The sequence below is a fragment of the Heteronotia binoei genome, chromosome 2 (assembly GCF_032191835.1).
Source record: "Heteronotia binoei isolate CCM8104 ecotype False Entrance Well chromosome 2, APGP_CSIRO_Hbin_v1, whole genome shotgun sequence".
Taxonomy (NCBI): domain Eukaryota; kingdom Metazoa; phylum Chordata; class Lepidosauria; order Squamata; family Gekkonidae; genus Heteronotia; species Heteronotia binoei.
The window spans coordinates 71,754,352-71,771,027 of record NC_083224.1 but is presented as its reverse complement, the minus strand read 5'-3'; the positions used below and the strand labels follow the sequence as shown (position 1 = coordinate 71,771,027).

General features: G+C 45.1%; 1 protein-coding gene across 2 annotated transcripts in view; it reads right to left on the bottom strand.

The window, feature by feature from the left end:
* PLXNA2 (plexin A2) overlaps nt 1–16,676 on the bottom strand; it is a 771,921-nt gene that overhangs the window by 401,806 nt on the left and 353,439 nt on the right. The window lies entirely within an intron of this gene.

The following is a 16,676-nucleotide window of genomic DNA, read 5'->3' as shown; positions in this document are numbered from 1 at the left end:
ATGATCACACTCTGTAAACAATCATGAAATTACATAAAAGTGGTGGTGGGACCAGCATGCTCATGCCTGCTCTCTCTCCCCATGCAATGAGGCAATGCACAGGGTGTATACTCTATTCTAGGCTCTTGGCACACATTCAAGAACTGTGAAAGAGGACTTGGAACAATCATATGGTAACATTTTCTACTGCCCAACACATTAGGAACAACCTGCTTTGACAGTTTGGGAATCACCTTATGCTGGTTACAAATCATTTTGACACACGACTGCATTTGCCCCATGCCATTTAGTGGGATTACATAGATAAAAACTATCCTGAGCTGAAAGAGATCAAGGTAATTTTTGTCATCTTATGGGCTGAATGTGGCTCCCAACCAGAGGTAGGCTACACAGCCTTGTCTCTGGGGGCCGTTTTGCCCCTTCGTAAGGAGGAGGAGCGGGCAGGGCATTATGGGAGGTGAGGGTGGAGCAGGCACGCCTTAACGGCTGTCTCCGCTTCTGCCTCCCAGTCTTCACCTTGTTCTCAGGGAGTGGAGAGCTTGGACGAGCTCCTCCTGTCCTGCCCGGAATGGGGCCTTTCGGCGCATTGGTTTTCGTGCGGCGGCAAGCCGCAGCAGTGATCCCTCGGCTGAGCTTCAGAGGAGGGGCCTGTAGCTCAGTAGTGGCACTTTCCTGGTGGCCGCAGCCGCTTTTGGACATCGAGGGACGGAGAGCATCTGGTTTTCGGCTGCGTGGAGGCGGCGGGAATGCTTTTTGGCATGGTGGTTTGCTGCTGGCTGGGTTCTTTAGCTCAGCCAGCGTTTTTTCTCTGCCTTTTCCTGGGGGTTGTTCCCCCTCTGTAACTGGGAATATTGGATCTAGCTTTGGGAACCTCTTCATTCCCCCCATCCTATTGTTGGGGTGGTCTGCACTGTTGCTGGGCAGGGCAGTGGCCATTCCCCCTTTTTTATTACTCCCATGTTGCTGGGCGAGGCGGCAGCCATTTTCAGTGCTTATTACTCCCCTGTTGCTGGGCAGGGGGTGGCCATTTTCTCTGCTTATTACTTCCCGGTTGCTAGGCAGGGCAGCGGCCATTTTCTGTTAGTCTCTCCTTAGAGCCACACCCTCCCCCATTTTTTGCAGGCTAGATATTGGGCTCGCTAGCCATGCCTAAGGGGCAAGGAAAATCAAAGGGCAAGAGCCCTGTGCCAAAATCCCAGCCTTGCCAGCCAGTTTCTTATAAGCACCCGGTGCCTCAGACTATGTCATCTGAGGATGAGGATGACTCCTTTGAGTAGTCTGTATTAGCTAGGTTGGCTGCTTTGGAGGGTTCTAGTGGCAAGCCCCATATCACAGAGGTTGGGGGTAAGAAGGGCATTTCATCCAAAGCTGTCAAGGCTGCTGATAGGAAACGGTTGCAAGAAGAGATTCTTAACCGCTTGTCTTCTCTTGAGAGCAGGTCCGGCCCTGTTGAGACGGATGGAGCGTCACCTCTCCTGGTGGAAGTTCCTGATGTGGACGCCCGGCAAGGTGTACAGTTTAGTAGGGGTGAGTCTGTGCAACGCAGTAATGTAGCTTGGCCCTGGGGGTCGTGGGGACAGTCAGATACATTTGGGCCTGTGGCCAATAGCCAGTCTGCAGTGTTTACTAATCCTCAGCTTGGGCTTGGGGTTTTAATTCAGCTAATCCTCTAGCGTCTTGGGGTGGCATGCCTGGCCAGTTTCCTGGACAATCCTCAGCCCCTTGCGGTGGCTTGGGTTTCCCTTATCCCTGGGGCCCATCTTACTCTTTGGTGCCTGTTAAGGCCTTACCTTTTGGTGATCTGGCTCTTCCCTTAGGGGATCACTTGTTGCCAGCCACCAACGATAAAATATTAAAGGGTGAATTTGTGGACCTTTTTTCTCTGCTCTACAAGGAGCTAGAGAAAAAGGATAAGGAAGACCTTGATGATAGGTCAGAGCAGGACGATCTGGCAACAGTGATCCATGCAACGGTCTCCTCAAGGTTGGATTACTGTAATGCCCTCTACATGGGGCTGCCCCTGTGCCAACCCGGAAGTTGCAGCTAGTGCAGAATGCCGCCGCTCGGCTGTTATTAGGGCTCCCTTGATGGGAGCACATTCAGCCGGGGCTCCGGGGACTGCACTGGCTGCCAATAATATAGCGAGTTCGGTACAAGGTGCTGGTTATTACCTTTAAAGCCCTATATGGCCTAGGACCTGCCTACCTTAGGGACCTTCTCTTCCCATATGCTCCCCAGAGAGTGCTGCGATCTGGTTCTCGAAATCTGCTTGTAATCCCCGGTCCAAAGGAGGCCCAGCTGAAGTCAACTAGGGATAGGGCCTTCTCAATCTCAGCCCCTTGCTGGTGGAACCAGTTACCAGAAGAGGTCAGGGCCCTGTGGGACTTTGGACAGTTCCGCAGGGCCTGTAAGACAATCCTCTTCCGGTTGGCCTATAACTGACCAGCATTGAAATATTCTGAAGGAAGATTGTAAGACAGCACACTGACATTGATCGGTTGATATTTTAGTTGTTTTAATTATGTAAATTATTATGTATTTTAATTCTTAAATTCTATTGTTAGAACTTCTATGTTGTAAGCCGCCCTGAGCCCGCCTCGGTGGGGTAGGGCGGGATATAAATCAAATAAAATGAAATGAAATGAAAAATGAAATAGGGAAAAGCAGAAAATCAAACTATGTAAAGTTGATAGGACCTGGGCAAATTGGGTGCCCGGTTTCATTATGTACGCTGGAATAATTTCCAGGTCTCATCCATGGAGGGCCACTTCCCTTTTCCAGTATTTTAATATCATATACAAGAGCTACACCAGCTTTAGTGGCCCTGCCTGGCTTCAGTACGACGAGGAATTCAGGATGAGGGCCGCCTTGAACCCATCCCTTCAAAGGGATCAAATTCAGTCACAGTTGTGGCTGCAGGTTATGTCTCCAGCGAGACCTAATCTCAGAGATAGGTCAGAGAGCAGCCATATTGTGTAGCGCACAGTCGCTGCTTCTGGTTCCTTTGGTAATGCAGGGCAGGCGGTTCAACCCCACTTGCTCTGCTGGGAGTTTGGATCACAGGGGGTGTGTGGAAGGAAAAACTGCCCATTTAAGCATAAGTGCCCTCTGTGTGGAGGGTCTCACTCCTTTACGAATTGTTCCCAGGGTAAACCCAGGAGGGGGCTGTGCAGGCAGGGCTCTGGTGGAACAAATAAGCCTTTTGGAAAAGGGCCCCAGCCCAATAAGGGTGACAGTGCTTGAGGCCTGTCTCCGTAATTATCCTAAGGTTGAGGATAGAGTTTACCTGTTCAACGGTTTTAAGTTGGGTTTCAGAATTCCTTTCAGGGACCCAGAAGACCATTTATGGCCAATAACCTGAAGTCAGTTACAGGTATAGAGCATATAGTTCGACAAAAAATAGGGAAAGAATTGGCTGAGGGCAGGGTGATTGGTCCATTTCCTGCACCTCCTGTGAGTTCTCTGCGGGTCTCTCCTTTGGGCATTGTGCCTAAAAAGACCCCAGGGGAGTTTAGATTTATCCACCATTTATCTTACCCTCATGGGGAGTCGGTGAACGATGCCATACCTGAGGTATTGTGTACCCTGTGGTACACATCTTTTGATGCAGCGGTTCACATGGGAGGCACTGTGGGGTGGGTGCTGAGTTGGCGAAATGCGATATGAAGTCTGCCTTTCGCCTTCTCTCTGTTCATCCTTTGGATTTTGAATTGCTGGGTTTCCAATTTGATGGGTAGTTTTACATGGATAGGGCCTTGCCCATGGGGTGCTCTGTTTCTTGTGCTGCGTTCGAGCGCTTTAGCTCTTTTTTAGAATGGGGTGTGTGCTGTAGGGCTGGTTTAAGCAATGTAGTGCATTACCTTGATGACTTTTTTGCCAACCCCTTGGGTTCCGGCCAGTGTAACTGCTTGCTGGTGGCCTTTACAGCGCAGTCTGAGAAGTTGGGCATCCTCCTAGCCCATGAGAAGACAGAGGTCCCTACCTAGCAATTGACATTCTTAGGTGTTGAACTAGATTCCTTGCAGCAAACCTCTTGCCTCCCAGGGAAAAAAAAATCAGGCTCCAGGGGCTGGCTGCCCAGTTTTTGTTGCAGCAGAAGGCAACATTGAAGGAGTTGCAGCAGTTAGTGGGACACCTAAACTTTGCTTGCAAAATGGTCGCTCCTGGTCGTCCTTTCTTGAGGAGGCTGTGTGATGCAATGGCTGGTCTATGCCAGCTGCATCACAGAATTAGGATTTCTGGATGCATACGAGAGGACCTCTTCTTGTGGCAGGAGTTTTTGACCTCATTTAATGGTGTCTCCTTTTGGAGGGAGGATTTGAGGTTAGAAGCCGAGCTTCAAATTACATCTGATGCTGCAGGGTCCTTGGGATATGGCGTCTATTTTCGCAGACACTGGTGCGCGGAGGACTGGCCTATGGAATGGGTAGATGCCGGGTGGACCAAGGACTTGACCTTCTTAGAGTTCTTCCCGATCTTGGTGGCCATTTGGTTGTGGGGAAATGAGTTGGCGGACCACACAGTCCACTTTTGGTGTGAAAATTTAGCTGTGGTGCATGTCATCAATTCCCTCACTTCTAAATCACCCAGGGTTATGAGGTTAGTTTGGGCTTTCATACTGCAATGCCTGCAGCGGAATATTTTATTTTTTGCCAGGCATGTGCCTGGGGTGGATAATGGGGTGGCTGATGCTCTCTCTCACAAACAGATGCAAAGGTTTCATCAGCTCGCCCCAGACACAGATCTTCCTACAAAGATGCCCCTGGAGATTTGGACAGTTGGCGGGTCGAGGCCGGCAGTGTGATAAGTTTCGCTATTGCTCCTAGCACTAGAAAATCATACACAAGGGCAGTGAGCCAGTTTGAAAAGTTTAGGAGCACCGTAGATTACAGTATGGAATGGCCTCTTCCAGTGGAGCATTTACTACACTATTGCATATCATTGCAGCGCAGGGGCTTGGCAGTTCGATCCGTTCTGGGTCGGTTGTCTGCTTTGGCTTTTGCCAGCAAAGCCATGGGGTTACAGGAACTAACTAGTAATTTCTACATTTGGAAGATGCTCGAAGGGTGGGCCAGAGAGGCCAGGGTTAGTTCGGATGCAAGGCAGCCGATTTCACCCGTAATTCTTAGGGGTTTATGGTCAGTCTGGGGCCAGGTGTGTCGGTTGGAGTATGAAACACTTCTCTTTCATGCTGCCTCCCTGGTGGCAGTTTTTGGGGCTCTCCAGGTGAGTGAGCTGGTAGCTCAGTCCAGAGGGGATGTTTCTGGAAGGGCCTTATCGGCCCAAGACATTCACATTTCTGATGGAGCAGCATATATCACAGTGCATCGTTCTAAGACTGACCAGCTGCAGCAGGGGAACACTATTAGTTTGGGCACCTGTTCCAAGGGGGAACTGTGTCCCGAAGCGGCTTTACCACACTATTTAGCTGCCCGCGGTTCTGGGGCTGCTCTGTTGTTTCAGCATGGGGATGGTAGTCCCCTGACGAAACATCAGTTTTGGTCTCTGACTGTCAAAGCTCTCGCCAGGCTTGATCTGGCGGGGGTTAAGTTTGGCACTCATTCTTTCTGCATAGGGGCGGCTTCTACGATGGCTACTCTGGGGTACTCCCCACTGTCCATTCAGAAGCTTGGTAGGTGGTGTTCCTCATCCTATAAAGGCTATGTCTGCCCTCTGGTGCTGCAGTAACTGCCATCAGGTTATTGAGGGTGTGGTTATTCACTGTTTTCTTCTTTTCTCAGGTGCTGTGGTCTGTGGGAAGAGATGACGTGTCCTCATATGTGGGCACAGCTTCGTGTTCTGGGCTGCCCATAGGGCCAGGAGGACTTCAGCCGGGTCACAGCTGGGGCTCAGCAAGTGGGCTACCATAGAGTGTTGTGGATGGTGGGGTTTCCATTGGTCAGGCCTGTTGCCCCTGCTTTTTGAAAACATTCATGTTTTGCCGCCACATGTTGTGGTGATACATTTGGGAGGAAATGATCTAGGTTTGCTCAAGGGTAAAGCCTTTGTGCTGCAGGCCAAGGATGACTTTCGAGTCATTAGGAGTCGTTGTCCTCAGGTTTTGATTGTGTGGTCAGCCATGATCCCGCGCCAGTTATGGCGTGGGGCATGGGATCCATGGGCGATTGAGAGAGCTCGCCGCAAAGCCAATTTAGAAATTAAAAAAGCCCTTGAGGGGGGGTTGGGCCACTATCTCCCTCATCCTTGCACGGATTTATACAGGATTGATGGCGTCCATCTTTCTGATAAGGGAAACAACGCTTTTTTGGATAACTTAAAACTTGGGCTTCGGGAAGTGTTAGGCATTTTGTGGGCACATTTAGTTTTGCCTAACTTCCATTATGCAGCTCAGTGAGCACCAATAGCACCCCACTTTTGGGGCACGGGGTCTAGCTAAATCATGTAATGTAATGTAAAATTTTATTTATATCCCGCCCTCCCCCGCCGAAGCAGGCTCAGGGCGGCTAACAGCATTTCAAGTAAACAATACAATAATAAAAACATTAAATTCACATTAAAATTCACATTAAAAACCAGTCAATAGTCAATAATTAATTAAAACAGTCCTAAATTAACACTGGCGGTAAACGTTATTAATCTGGCGGTAAACATTAAATTCAGTTATTGGTGAACGCCTGTTTGAAGAGGGCGGTCTTGCAGGCCCTGCGGAACTGGTCTAAATCATTCCTGGCCTATGTGGACTAGTTGAGTGATGAAGCAGACTGCCTTGGGTTTGCATGGATTGATCCGCCCTTCAGCCATGCAGATGGGGCTGGAACTCCAGGGCATAACCTTTGCTAGGCCGTTCGGGTACGAGCCATGCATTTTGGCTATACTTAGGGGCAGGGTGGCTCGACTGTTATGCGGCAGGGGAGGGGTATTTCATCCCCTGGACCTGCCGTACTGCCTGTTATGTTTATAGCCCTTGTTGTTAATTTAATAATAAAGAAAGTGGCCCTTAGTTACCCAAACCCTTGTGTCTGTCTCTTCCTTCCATCTGTGGGGGCAATGTGGCTCTCAACCGGAGGCAGGCTGCACAGCCTTGTCTCCAGGGGCCGTTTTGCCCCTTCGTAAGGAGGAGGAGCGGGCAGGGCATTATGGGAGGTGAGGGCGAAGCAGGCACGCCTTAACAGCTGTCTCCACTTCTGCCTCCCAGTCTTCGCCTCGTGCTCGGCCCACCCTTGAGGCTGTGTGGGTGATAGCTGGTTGCTCTTAATTTATAGGGGACCTGGTAGGAATTTCTTCATCTCTTCCTGTTTGGCTGTTGGAAGTGGTGTTTTTTGCCTACCTCACACTGCTTGTAGAAGGGATTGTGGAATTAGCTAGTGGCGGGTTTAAGTAGGCTGGTCACTTTCAGGTTGGCTGGGTTTTTTGCCTAACTTCTGTTATGCAGCTTGGTGAGCACCAATAGCACCCCAGTTTTGGGGCACAGGGTCTAAATCATTCCTGGCCCATGCGGACTAGTTGAGTGATGAAGCGGACTGCCTCGGGTTTGCATGGATTGATCCGCCTTTCAGCCGTGCGGATGGGGGCTGGAACTCCAGGGCATAACCTTTGCTAGGCTGGCCGGGTACGAGCCATGCATTTTGGCTATACCTAGGGGCAGGGTGGCTCGCCCTTCATGCGGCATGGGAGGGGTATTTTGTCCCCTGGACCTGCCGTACTGCCTGTTATGTTTATAGCCCTTGTTAATTTAATAATAAAGAAAGTGGCCCTTAGTTACCCAAACCCTTGTGTCCATCTCTTCCTTCCGTCTGTGGGGGCAAAACACAGTACTTAAGTGTTCAGACTGGCAGAAAATATTTGTATTAATAATACAACTCTATTTGCCAAAATGTTCTTCTGGCAAAGAACATACTACAGTATTGGCCAGTGTAGCATCTCCAAGGTTATTCAACCTTCGCAAAACCAGCTGTGTGCTTCAGCCTCCCACATGCAGTGCAGTACACACCATTAATTAGAAATTTTGTTATGGAGACTAACTGAAACTGAAGCCAGAAACAAATAGCTTTGTGTTTTAGGACAAGCCATGCTGTGTTTTGCTGAGCTACAGGGGCATATAGACAATGCAAAGTTGTTAGCTCAGTTTTTAGCTCAAAAAGTTGTAGCAGAAAATCATTAATAAAATAGGAATCCCATTGAAGATTTCTGGATTTTAGAATACTAGCAAATGATTTGCAAACTACAAGCTTTCCTACTTAGTGTGATGCCATGTCAGTGTTTAATTCTTTATTCCACTGTTGGAAACTTAAATATTCATACCATTCTGGAAATGAAAAGAAAAGTGACGGGCAATAACATTGACAGTGTCAAACCCCCAAAACCTGTAGCAGAGTATTGCAGAGCTGTCTTGAAAATAATGTTTTAGGACATGCAGAGTTCCAGAACAGGAAACATATACACTAAATGATGTACACATTGTGGATTGTTTCAAATTCAGAAATAAATTCAAAATAATTGAATTTTAGAAGAGTTCAGAATTCATAGTAACTCCAATTGTATGACAAGTTTCCAAACAAGGTACCTGAGTTGCCTAACTCCCATCAGCCTTAGCATTCAGTAATAGGACCAAAACAAACACATCAACAGAGATAAAACAGCTCTTCCTGCTTTCTAAATCTGCAGTTATACTTCTGAGCATTTCTACAGGAAAGCACTTTGAAACAACATTTTTGAAACTTCCTTCTAGCTCCAAGATGAATTCTCCCTTGTATCCAGGATACACTGAGCTGTAAATCAAGAACAAACTTTACACCTATTTCATAGAAAGTTTTTAACCGCTCAGAAGCTCCCTCAGGTCTTCCCAATATGAAATAAAATTAAACTACTCATTCTATTCCTGCCAGACCTTTATTTCAAGTTTTCAGTTACAAGCAAGGCTCCCTGCATGATTTATTGTAGCTGAAGAATATATATATATATATATATATATATATATATATATATATATATATATATATATATATATATATGTCTCAGGTATCTAACAGTGACAAAACATCTGTCTGTTGCCTAGATATTACTTTACCAAAAAAGGTAGTATGTCCACTAGAGAGACCAGGTTTAAGCTGGATCCCTGTAAGATCCTAGGAGGACAGATTTCTCTTAAACCACAACCCTGTTATTAGCAAAACTGTCATGACCACTGCAATTTATTTTTTCACTTTTAAGAAGTCAAAAGTAAGAAGATACATTCTGAAGAAAGTAAAAAGTGACTTCATAAAACTTGGCAAAAGTGTAATTTTTCTATAATCTTTGCACAATTATTGTGAAGTATCTCATTTAAAAATACAAGTTCCACAATAGATTCAGTACGTAGCCATGTTGGTCTGAAGCAGCAGAACAACATTTGAGTCCAATGGCACCTTTATGACCAACAAAGTTTTATTCAAGGTATAAGTTTTCATGTGCATGCACACTTCTTCAGATACAATGAAATGGAAATTACCAGTCCATACATATAGGAAGAGGGCACCACTGAAACCACAATGCAGCAAAATGGGGCAACACCCCATCACACATCAGCCCCAGCCCAGCCCAGGAAGATACCAGCCCTGTGGTGTGCTGCCCCGCTCCTTACTATGGCTGGCATTTGCTGTGGCCTTGCCAGCTGCTGCAGCTGGTTCATGTATAAGATACTGCCTGCCACATTAGCCAGGGAACTGGTGTGGGGGGGATGAGGGAAGGGTTGAAAGGGTTAGCCCTCATGAGAAATGGCACTGTGAGAATGGATACATCCTGTCTGAAAAAAAGCTTGGTCAATTCAGTAATTCCCCTGTTTCTTTTTGCCTGGAGTTCAGGGTGGGCAGGCAGGAAGCAAACAATTGGTGAGAGCAATCCGTTGAAGAGTTCCTCTAGGCTAAGACCATTGAAATTAATGGAGGAATGTGGCATAGGATTGTTCTGCTGGCTGCTGAATGGATCCCCTCTCAGCAAACCAACTGGGGTTCTATAAGCGTTCATAGATCTTGCTGAGAATTCAGTCATCCATCTGAGAACCTGGAAATCTAACAGACATGTTCTGAACCTTGTTGATCTTCTGTGAATGTATTGTAAAGATTGGGTTCCAGTGATAAATAAGCCTCCAAACTGAAGAAAGACCCTGGAGTTCAGGGTGGGCAGGCAGGAAGCAAACAATTGGTGAGAGCAATCCTTTGAAGAGTTCCTCTAGACTAAGACCATTGAAATCAATGGAGGAATCTGGCATAGGATTGTTCCGCGAGCTGCTGAATGGATCCCCTCTCAGCAAACCAACTGGGGTTCTATAAGCATTCACAGATCTTGCTGAGGATTCAGTCATCCATCACAGTCCAGCTGAGAGAATTCAGGTCTTCAACCAGCAGAGGAAGGAGTTATAGGCTCTTTCAATGCACTCTCACTCTTCACCTCTATGGCAACCAGTCACTGATGCTGCCCTGTGTGCATGCCAATAGGCTGAGTGAGCCAAGGTTGCACCCCTCCCCTCCATAGAATCATAGAGTCGGAAAGGACCTCCAGTGTTATCTTGTCCAACCCCCTTCACTATGCAGTAACTTCACAAATACCTTCCCCACACAAACACATCCCAGTGACCCCTGCTCCATGCCCAGAAGATGGCAAAAACCTTTAGGATCCCTTGCCAAACTGACCTGGAGAAAAATGCTGACTGACCACAAAGGGTCAATCAGCATTTCCCTGGGTGTGTAAGAAAAGGCCACAAGAACTAAGCACTGATGCAACCCTTCCCACCCTCCTTCTCATGATCTGCCTAATTCACATCTCTTGTTTCATTTCACTTATGCACACAGTCAACAGACGCTACACTGCCTGCTCATTCTATACTTTATTCATCTCCAACCAATTATTTAATGGCGAGGATGCAAACCAAAACTGGACAGTTAGGAACTGTGAGCAGCTGCATCACTTAGTTAAAAAAAAAGGTCCTACTGAGGTAAGTAAGGGGACTTGGGAGAAAGGATTTACTCCCTCCATCTTGCTAAGCCTGATGGGAATTGCAGTTTAGCTGGTTATCACTTTTTCTAGTGGCCAGAAGAAGGCTCAAGTGGTATTTAATTAGATTAATTACCAATCAAATTTGTGGAGATCAAATTATACTCCCCACTCCTGGTATTTGTCACACCACTGGAAATTTCCTGGCTGGTGGAACGACCTTCCAGAGATGGTGCGAGCCCTGCGGGACCTGAACCAATTCCGCAGGGCTTGCAAAACATTTCTTTTTCAGCTGGCTTTCGAGATAGAACCTGATTAACCCAACGAGCGGACATCTAGCCATTTTGTGTACATTATGATTACAGCATTTTAGCACCTATTTTATATATTTTACCTATTTTAAATAACTTATTTGTAATTGATATATTTAAATTGTTTATGTTGCTTTATGTGAATCATGGCACTCCCATGTCTGTTAGCCGCCCTGAGCCCGCCTGGCAGGGAGGGCGGGATATAAAAATAAAAATATTATTATTATTATTATTATTATAGAGGGTGAGCAGTAAATTAGCATACAACATAATGAAAATGTTTTAACAGATTCAAGGACCAAACAGAAAACACAATCTTAGTTTATATAGTTATCATTTAAATATATAAAAATTGGACATGGATGGTCATATGAATACTTTATTGTAGAATGCTGAGAGTAATTAATTGAGAACCTGCCATTATGCTCCATCCATCTCTTCTCAAGCAAGGAGGCTACCTTACAGCATCTTCTTCTTTGAAGTGGGGCAATTGGCTGTGTAGAGTTATCTCCCCTATCCCCAGACCAGAGAAATACATTCCAATCTACCATTCTAAATTACATTACATTCTATTATTCATTACATTACAATCTAGTACTCTAATATTATCCCAAATAAGTAATATAATAAAACAAAGAGGACATATGGCTCTTCTGGGGGATTGGTGAGAATACAGACGTAAAAGCTGAATGAAGTTAGCATATGTAGTGAGATAAGAAACCAATATCCGTATTAAGTCCTGTTGATTCCATGGTTCTGAGTGCTGTAATAACTAGCAACTCAGTTTCCCTGTCTAGTCTATTCCTGAAGTTCCTTTGCAATCCTTGGCGCTGCAGGCTGTGGTGCGGTGGCTCAGGCTGAGTAGGTTGAAGTTGAATCCAGTGAAGACAGAGGTCCTTTGCCTGAGTCAGGGCAGTCTGGGAAGGGAAATTCCCCTACTAGCGCTTGACAGTGAACCACTGAAAGTGGCACACGAGGTCATGAGCTTGGGAGTACTACTGGAGCCTGCCCTGACAATGGAGGCCCAGATAGCAGCCACTGCTAAATCCGCTTTCTTTCATCTTAGGCGAGTGAGGCAGTTAGTCCCCTTTCTGGATCGCGATGACCTGGCAACAGTGATCCATGCAATGGTCACCTCGAGGTTGGACTACTGTAATGCCCTCTACATGGGACTGCCCATGTGCTGAACCCGGAAACTACAGCTAGTGCAGAACACGGCGGCCAGGCTGTTATTGGGGCTCCCTAAGTGGGAGCACATACAGCCGGGGCTGCAAGAACTGCACTGGCTGCCAATAGTGTACCAGATTCGTTACAAGGTGCTGGTTATTACCTATAAAGCCCTATATGGTCGAGGACCTGTCTACCTTAGGGACCGTCTCTCCCCATATATCCCCCCAGAAGGTACTTCAATCTTGCTGTCAAAACCTACTGGTAATCCCCGGGCTGAAGGAGGCCAAACTGAAAGTCACCAGGGAAAGGGCCTTTTCGATCGCCGCCCCCCACTGGTGGAACCAGCTGCCAGAAGAAGTGTGGGCCTTGCAGAATCTCAGCCAGTTCCACAGGGCCTGCAAAACCATCCTCTTCATGCTGGCCTTTAACTAAAACGTTGCCTACAGTGCAGATAGAATGCCGTCACACTGGAAAAATGGAATAATACCTAGATCTTAGCACCAAATGACATGTAATGCTGATTTTAACTTTGAATGTATAATTTTATTGAATGTATTATTTTATAGTTGGTATATTTTACTATTGTGGAGTTTTATGTTGTGAGCCACCCTGAGCCCGCTCTGGCAGGGAGGGTGGGATATAAATAAAATAAAATAAATAAATAAAATAAAATAATAAAACAGCTACTCCAAGGTCATTCTGGCTTTGTTAATCTGCTTCTTAACTTCATCAGGTGGGTACCAGTGTTCCCTCTAAGCTGTAGAGTCTTGTGAGCAAAAATTCTACTCTGTGAGCTACTGGCATTAAAGTTGTGAGCTACTTGCATAAATTAGTTTGCTCTGGGGCTATTTTTCCTGAGTTTGTTTGTTTTAATTTGATTTTATTTTTAGCCTGCTCTTCCCATAGAATAAGTTCAGGGTGAGTTACATCATAAAAAGACAATCAACAGTTAAAACCAATTAAAATGTATACAATCTAAAATTACAGAGTAAACAGTAGAGACTAAAATGACAAATTCTGCCTCACAAACATGAACTATTGTCCAGGTCCAGCAGGTTCTACAGCACTGAGATGGAATGAAAGGGGGGAGGCCAAAAACAAGTGATGTTCACTGCCTCAGCTGAAAGCCTGGTGAAAGAGCTCTGTGTGAGTCAGAAGCTAAAACTGTGAGTTAACTCACACTAACTCAGCTTAGAGGGAACACTGGTGGATACTTTAGTTTCAAAAACGTTTGTTGTAGACCCCTTAGATGAGAATCTCTGTCTGTAGGATTAAAGCAGATGCAGCTGTAGAGTAGAGCCTAGCTGTATGCAATTGATAGTTTGGTATGTGTAGGACGATAGCTGGAGGCATGTAGGTATGTTTTTGGTCAGTAGGTTTCTGGTACAAGATGGTGTCTATGTGTCCATTGTGTATTTTTATAATAGTGCCCAGTAAATGTATTTCTTGAATAGATTGGTTCACTGTCAGGTTGATGGTGGGATGGAAGTCATTGAATGCCTGGAGGAATGTACCCAGGGCTTCTTTACCATGTACCCAGACAACAAAAATGTCATCAATGCATTGCAGATATGAGAGAGGTATGGGTGGGTGGGAGTTTAGGAAACATTGCTCCAAGTTAGCCATAAAGATGTTAGCATGCTGTGGGGCCACGTGGGTGCCCATGATAGTACCATTGATGTGAAGGAACAAGTTGTTACCAAATGTGAAATGGAACAAAGTTGGAGTCCAGTAGCACCTTTAAGACCACCAAAGTTTTATTGAGAATGTAAACTTTTGTGTACTAAAAGCACACTTCATCAGACAATGAAATGGGGTACAGTTACCAATGTTACATATAGTTTGTGGATAATGGTTAAGCATGAAAAAATAGTATAAGATATAAAGTTAGAATCCAATGGCAAGATAGTGAAATTAACAAACTGAAAGAATAACAGTTTGGTCTGGATAATATAAGTTGTGTGGCAAAACAGCAAAAGGCAATGACTTGTCAGAATTGGAGAATGACGAGGAGAATGGCAATAAATGTTAATTATACTGTTTCTCCTCAAGCATGGGTTAAACTGAGAACATCTTTTTCTTAGAGGTGCTTCTATCCACCCAATATACCTTTTAACATGTAGCATATTAAAATGTTTGGATCCCCAGATGTGCAACTGAGATGAAAAGAGCAACTAGTGGGGAATATGGTTTGCAAGCACTAAGGAAGGGGGGGTTTAAATTTTCTCCTACATAATTTTCCAAGTTGTGACTATGTACATGGGCGCTGTACTTATATTGAGCTTCCCTGCCCCCCCCCCCCTTTTCCAGAGCTTAACACTGGAGGAGGCAGCATTTTCTGTTAGGTAAGTGGTTCAAGAAGAAGGGAAAGGAGAGGTGATTCCTCCTTCCCAAGGACTAGCTACTTTTTGCAGCTTGATTACATGTTCAGGTATTCAAACATGACCCTTAGTCCCTATCAGAATATATCCTCATTATGTAATCCTGCAAGCAACCTTTCATAGCAAACATACAACATTTCTTCATATTGTTCTTTGTTCCTTTGGCTTGAAGCTTGGAAGTTCTGAGCCTTCATCTGAAATTTCAACTCCACGTGGCATGCTTCTGGCATTATTAATTTGTCATTTTCCACCAGCCATACAATAATATCCACAAACAGTGACTAGAAAGGTTCATATTAATAGATTCAACAGGGTCCTACCTGAGTCAGCCTTGTTTTCCCTTCTTCTGTGGCTCTGGTTACTTTCCATATATTTAGATATTGGCTAAAATCATTCCCAGATTAAAACTTACTTGCTTTCATTGGTTTGTCTCATGAATATACTTGGCCCTATGTCATCCCATTTTATCAGTTCTCAAAGTAATCAGCTTTGGAAATAATTTGTTGTTTGACTTCTCTGATGTTTCCTTCTTTTGTGCGTATCAAAATGACAAAGCCATCAAACTCTCAAAGTCCAATTGAAAAATAATTGGAAATCCAAAGTGGCACTACATGTTATTTTCTAAATAAAACACATTAAATTACAGAACATACAACTGTGGAACATTAAGAAAGATTAGTTAGCATTTTTAAAAATGTATTAAATGTTCAAAGCCTTCATTATATACAAAGGACAACATATGGTCATTGGGCTGGGCAAGAGATGAAGATAATGGAAAACAATTTAAACTCTACTTTATTTCAGTAAATAAGATGTCTTTCCACCCTACATTTGTATCTCATGTACCACATGCATTTTTGATTTGTTGCATGTGGAGTTTGTGTGTCATAATTCTTTATTGTACATCACAGTCTATAGTCACCCATTTTATCTTCTTTACCCACCTTTCATTAGCCATACTGAGTTTTGGATAACTATTTGGATGCAGAGAATTGCCTTAATATTAAAAAAAACCCCACAAACCCTGAAAGACTATATAGTCATAGAGTGAGATGCTCTGGCACAGGGCTGTCAAACCTGCGGCCCAGGGGATGAATTAGGAGCTGAATCGCTCAATTGCACAGGAGCTACAGAGCAAAACCTCTATTTTCTCCATTGGCTGAGGAAGGCAGAGCTTGTTTTTCCATTCCTTGGAGAGGAAGGGAAGAAGGCAGAGCTTGTTTTTCTAGGCTCTCTTAATTGCACAGCAGAGCTACTGAGCCAAGTCTCTCTTCCTTCTATTGGCTGAGGTTCCTCCCCCTCCTGGAGAAGGAAAGAGCTTCCTTTGCCCAGTTCCCTGGATCCCATGGGAGAAATACAAACAAAGCACCTTTAAGACCAATGAGTGCTAATGTTTTTTAAAGGTTTTTTTTTAAAGAAAATATTTAATTGTGCTTGTCTGTGTCGTTTATAAAGTTTATATCTTTGCTACCTAATCTTAAATAGGTACACGTAGGGCTTTTTTTGTAGCAGGAACTCCTTTGCATATTAGGCCATATACCCCTGACATAGCCAATCTTCCAAGAGCTTACAGGGCTCTTCTTACAGGGCATACTGTAAGCTCCAGGAGGATTGACTACATCACGGGGGTGTGGCCTAATATGCCAAGGAGTTCCTGCGACAAAAAAAGCCCTGGGTACACGTATGGCCTGGCTCGACATGTCCCGGCCCAACATGGCACGGCCCAGCCCAACAAGGTCTCATTTATATCAGATCTGGCCCTCATAACAAATGAGTTCGACTCTTTTGCAAAATTATTGAATTAGGGCTTTTTTTGAGCAGGAACACACAGGAATGCAGTTCCAGCTGCCTTGGCAACCGGGGATGTGGCCTAACCTACAAATGA